The sequence below is a fragment of the Mytilus californianus genome, unplaced genomic scaffold (assembly GCF_021869535.1).
Source record: "Mytilus californianus isolate M0D057914Y unplaced genomic scaffold, xbMytCali1.0.p SCAF_6, whole genome shotgun sequence".
Taxonomy (NCBI): domain Eukaryota; kingdom Metazoa; phylum Mollusca; class Bivalvia; order Mytilida; family Mytilidae; genus Mytilus; species Mytilus californianus.
The window spans coordinates 66,839,910-66,845,909 of record NW_026262712.1 but is presented as its reverse complement, the minus strand read 5'-3'; the positions used below and the strand labels follow the sequence as shown (position 1 = coordinate 66,845,909).

The 6,000-nt window shown below is 31.1% G+C and overlaps 1 long non-coding RNA gene across 4 annotated transcripts in view; it reads right to left on the bottom strand.

Annotated features, from left to right (window-relative positions):
* Nucleotides 1-234: 234 nt before the first annotated feature.
* Nucleotides 235-6,000, bottom strand: part of LOC127706936 (uncharacterized) — a 90,299-nt gene continuing 84,533 nt past the window's right edge. For all 4 annotated transcript variants that reach the window (XR_007984655.1, XR_007984656.1, XR_007984654.1 and 1 more), the window contains exons 3-5: nucleotides 3,995-4,096; nucleotides 2,672-2,771; nucleotides 235-1,623 (exon numbers count right to left, since the gene is read on the bottom strand). This is a non-coding gene — a long non-coding RNA (uncharacterized LOC127706936). The remainder of the gene's footprint in view (nucleotides 1,624-2,671; nucleotides 2,772-3,994; nucleotides 4,097-6,000) is intronic.

Genomic DNA, 6,000 nt, shown 5'->3' with positions numbered 1-6,000 from the left:
GATTTCTTTTTGGTGGGGTTCGTGCTGCTCAGTCAATAGTTTTCTGTATACTATTTTATAGACTGTTGTTTATATTTTTGTCGCATTTTGTCATATTTTTTTCGGTTTCCCTTCGACTTATGAATTTTGATCGTCCGTTTGGTATTTTCCGTCTCTTTTATCTCTCCATATATTGATTAGTAAAATTATATGAGGGCTCTGTTATGAAACTGATATTAATATTTTGGAAAAATCTACAGACACAGCTTTATTTCAATAATATCACCATGCTGTATCATATACAGTGCAGTGGTAAAGACATTTTATATAAGAAATTATAATACGAGTTCTAATACTACCTTGAACCTTAAAATTTCAAAAGATCTCATCACTATTGACGATAGTTGATCCGAGATTTTGCGAAACAAATGGCGTCATACAGTAATCACTTTTTTGGTAATTTCAAAGTCAAATTTTTTCTGGAACGCCTTTGATGTCCAGTAAAGTTGCCAAATTGCGATAAGACGTTTAGAAAAAAACATGATATCTTTAACCATATTTCCTTTGACTTGAAATTTATAGATTTATTTCTCTAAATTTGGTGTTAAATGAATGCATTTTGTTATAGTGTTACAAATGTATCTAAAATATGCTAACTAAATAATTCAAAAATAAAAATCAAGAAGACGGCAAAGGATTTATTTTTCATGAAATCAAACACAGGGACTTGTCATTTCAAGATTATATGCAGAATCCAAAGTTAATAGTGTCCATTCAGATGAACTTTGACTTGGCTAAAGTAAGCTTTATTTAGTGATGGTAAGCTTTTATTGCGTGACCTACTCTTGATTTATAGATGTTGTGTGAAATTTTTTGTTACTTGAAAAGGCTAGACGCGATATGTAAAAATTCGGTAATGATGGAGTGATATAACATAGCACACTACTAAAATGTATGATAATGAACGAATAGATACAATAAGCGTTAGTAAATAAAATTGCACGGCTAAAAGTCAAACGTTTTTACTTAAGTAACAAGCAAACTCTATGATATGCATGGTTTTAGTTTCAGTAATACATGATCTGGCCATCAATATTTGACAGCGTTATTCTCTGAAAGTTAAAAGAAAGGATAAAATGTACTCGAGAAAAGAAACGGTATCGTATTTCTAATGAAGATATTTAGCCAAATTATGGTGACCCTGAACCCAGTTTTAGATGATTTGCTGTTTTTTTTTAAAGAAATATTTCTTGGAATGCTTTTAATTTTATGTATATTAGGAATGTGCATAATATCACTACAATAACGGGTAATTAAAATGCTTTATATTTATGACCAGAAGACATTGAAAGTATGTAGTCCAGACTCTATTATTATTTCAATCTAAGTTTCATCTTTTAACCATTGGAATGTGTGTATTTGTAAAAGTACATGTTAAAAATATTAAATAAGCGATAAAAAATTCGATTTATTCCAACGCAGCCTTTAGTTCCTAATTCATTTAATTTTTATTCCCTGATGATGAAATGTCATGAAAATAAGGTGGAGATTCTTTTGACGATGTCCAGATCCAACGTAGAGGAAACTATCTGTACAAAATATTTACACATCGCTTTAACAACTGTCTTTGTTGGGTTGCAGCAACTGTAAGAAAAAGCAAAATAGTGAATGTCAGTACAAAGGAGGAAAGCAGTGGTTTATTAGTTAAATATAAATGTGCCTTCTTGATAATTTTGAGCTTTCTCTTTCATCTCAGTTGATATTATTCTGCTGTTAAACTGGCAAATGGCAATGCTAATGGCAAGGAGGATAAATGTATGTATAAAAAGTAGCGCGTAATCTTCAAATATCATTGATAAGATATTGGCAACATTTATTATAAATTCGATAAAAAAAGATATCTAGAATTTGTGCAATCCGGGATATATGATGGAGCAGTTAACAGCAGAGACCATTTACCAGTGTTATTTTGACAAAATAAAAAATGCACACTTATTGATAACATTCTACTACGAGACAACTTAGATGGTTGACATATGTCTATATCATTTATATCAAAGTCTAAATATATACTGCTATGGTCTCATTAATTAGATGAAAATAGATATACGTCAATGAGATAGCAGACCCAAAACACAACAAATTAAAAGGTCAATATAAGCTCTTCATACTAGAGCGTTATTCGTGTATCAAGCTCTTAATCATCTCAAGTTTAGAAAAGTTGTGAATACATTGAAGCTTAAGAGATCTGCCATGATCAGCAAATTATATCGTACCTAAAGAATAACGAAAACCAACGAGATATAGCTAGTTAATAATTCCAGGTGACAGATGTAAACAAACACGCATTAATATACTCTAATATCGGTGGCTGTACGTTCGAGTAAGACTGACAACGACGACATAAACAGTCCAACATTGTCATCTTAAGGTATTATGGAGATATTTACTTTTACTTCTCTAATCGCAAATGAATGATTGGCCCATATATTTTCTCATGAACAATCGTTTCAAAATTAATAGAAGCAGGGTGACTAATAATTTCAATGGAATTTTTGAACTATATTAACTACATTTTTGAACGTGTAAAAATTCCTAACATTTTTTTGTGATATTCCAACACGATCTGTTACACACAGTAATTCACATGTAGCTAAAATAGAAGTGTACCTTAAATTTTAATCTGACTTACCATAATCTATAATGTTGCATCTTAAAAGGAAATTAATCCCTATCCACAACATGCCAGATATGTTCCAAAATCCACAGGCGCCCTTCTTTTTCGTCGCCCGCTAAAAAATACCAGATAATTTATAATATTTAATAACCTTTGAATAATAAAAAAAGAGGTGGAAGACACCAAAGGGGCAATCAAAATACAGTCACAGAGAAACCGACAATACTACGGCAAAATGCAGTAAAAACTACGTCATTCGTGTTTGTCGTTGTTAAATCCCGAATTGTTTCGAGCAGGAATTGATTTCCCCTTCCAGAGCACTTGAGTTCAATTATATCCCCTTTTTTTGGTGGGGTTCATGTTACCCAATCTGTAGTTTTCTGTGTGATGTTTTTAATTGGTGTTGTCTTTTCGTCCTTTTTATTTTTGACAATGTTGTAGTTTTATATAGAAGTTATGCTTTTTGATTGCTTTCCCCCTTGATATCTTCTCACTTTTTGTCAACATACACAGGTATATATATATATATATATATACGCCTAAATATGTGACAACTTTACCACAGACGTTCTCCATCGGATAACATGTGGTTATACAGGGCTAACACCATAATTTATATATACTTCGTCTCAAATTTAGCCCAACAATGTTAGATTAGCAAATTTGCGTTAGAAAATTTTAGGTCTTCCTTCAGCGGGATTCGAACTCGTACTTTTTTGACATCGTAGCAACACCACTTGCAATGTGTCCAGCGCCCTAGACCACTCGACCAACTCGGCTATACAGCATAGCTTTCGTTAGTCGAGTTATGCCTTTCCTCGTCGGATTTATCTAGGGCTGTTCAACCGTACATGATGTATAGTGGCAAGAGCTATTTTGTCTTATATATATATATATAATGGATTTAATTAGAAATATATCTTTGACAATTGGGCAAAACTAATATCATAGAGCTAACATACATGTATATAGTAAAAGTCAGATTGCAATTGTTGTGTCTATGATCCACCTTTACTGATGTTATAGTTTCAAGTAATAGAATCCGAGAAAGGAATTTTATCCTACAATTCTTGTCAGATGTTATAAGCTTTTTTTTAGGTTTAGTATTGTAACACATCAAAACCATTTCTAGAATTGTTTATTATATTTTTTCTCGTTGGTAGAGAATTCGAAAATGTCACCATTTAATGTAATCTTGTCAAAGTATAAATAATAAACTCAAGAAACGTTTGATAACTGATTACATCTAAACTCTATATGAAATTGCATCGCAAGAAGAAATTGATTGTTTTCTACAAAAACATGTCACATTGTTCTGTTCTAATCTGTAATTTATACCTTTGCATTATGTTGTAGAGACCACAATTTACTGATGCACAGCTGTTTCCTAATAGTGTCATGTATTCTGCAACTTTAAATTCACTTAAATGTCGTTTAGATCTGGAAAAAAAAACAAACAAAGGCAAAGTTACGATCGTAAGCAATATACTACGTAGTCCTTCGTTATAATACAAAAAGTTTGAATTATAAATAAAATCAAATATATTTCTATATTTTCTCATAAGCATTGCTACTATAATAACTAGTTTTGCTGCTGTTGATTGTAGTTTTCCTACACAATGAAACAAATTGTTGTTAAATTCTTTATAAGATGCCCTCATTTAGCTTTTATTTTGAACAAAATATTATTTACTAACAGGTTGCTTTTATTTTGAACAATATATTATCTTTGTGTTAAAGAACGTGACTAAGTTCATTTTCTACATTATGTTACAGTTTAAGTTGGAGAAAATAATAAAGGAAAAATATGAAGATTTTTATCTCCCCCCAAAAAATAAAAAAAAAAAAAAATTCGCTTCAACATTATTTTAAACCAACAAAAAACTGTAGGGCGTATCTCAAAGCTGAAATTATTTCCTTGTTAATTGTGTTCTGTTAGTGTATTGGAGTCAATTGTTTTCATGATGATAAGCAGACAGGTGTAAACAAGGTTAATACTAATAGTTTTCTACAGTGAAAAAAGTAAATCTCCAACAATCGTGTTTGAGCTTCGCTGTCAATTTTCATTTCTTATTGAATATAAGAACGGCCATTTAGTGTCCCGATATTGTACACTGAAGTTACATTCACAATAATTCCAACCCACTTCACTAATATGCTTTCCTTGATTCTAATTGATTGATTACGTTGATTAATGCTTAAAGCTGAGCTGCATTTAAATAATTACAAGCTACAGAATTATTCGCCTTAATTTGAAAGTTTAGTAACCTCGTCATAAATGAACCGATCGACTTATACTACTAGCTCATGTGTAAAATGCTAAAATCATGGATTTTTTCTTAAATCCACCAACGCTAAAATATGAACAAAGAATCCGGACTATTTAATACATATCAATAGATAACCTTTCCATTCCATTCTGGAAAGTACTATATTCATCCAAAATCTTGATATTTCATTTCAGAATTATCCAATTATATAAACACCTTATAATTCAACTTATTCTTTATTAAATTTTTCACGCAATTTTCTTGGAATTTATTATCTTGTTAAATGAAAGAATTCCATGATCATAGCATAAACACCTTTTCCTAAGATCAAGTGTTAGAATTTGCGTGACAGTCATCTAACATTGAAAAAAAACACAGAAAAGAACCGGAAGGCCAATTGTTTTACATCCAGTAAAAAAAGTTAAGAGATCACAAAAAAAGTCCAACAATAGTGTTCCTTTGAGTAAAAACATCATCAGGCAAAATTTGGCAAATATTGGCAAAATGTTTACTACAGATGATTTAAAATGACATAATTAACTCGGATAATATTTTTGTATCTCGGAAAGTTTTAACATGAAATTTCGTAGTCAATAAATTATGTGTTAAACTTGGGTACAGAAAATAAAAAAACAATGCAAGTATGGTAACTGTTCATCAAAAGGAAATAATTGTTTGTCTTTTCTTTTCTCTGTGTGCCTTGCTTAATAATTCTAATGATAATCTTTCAACAGCCCTACGTGTTTTGACATGTTAGCGTTAATTTATCAATTCAAATGTACAGACAGTTTTTGAAATTTAGATTTCTTTTCCTATTCTGAAGACTGATACACATAACTTTGCTTCTTTAAATAGAATATAGTCAACATAACCGGGTCTGGACCTGCGTTGTTGCATGCAACTGATTGAGGTAACATGAAAACTGATCCATACTGATCAGTGCCTTCTACAGAAGCTAAGAAAAATTTGACGAAAGTGTTCCTTGTACAATGAGTTTCGAAAACAGTTCAGACTATTTCAAGAAACAGGAATTGGTTGTATAGCAGGATGAACAATTACTTACAAGCTACAACT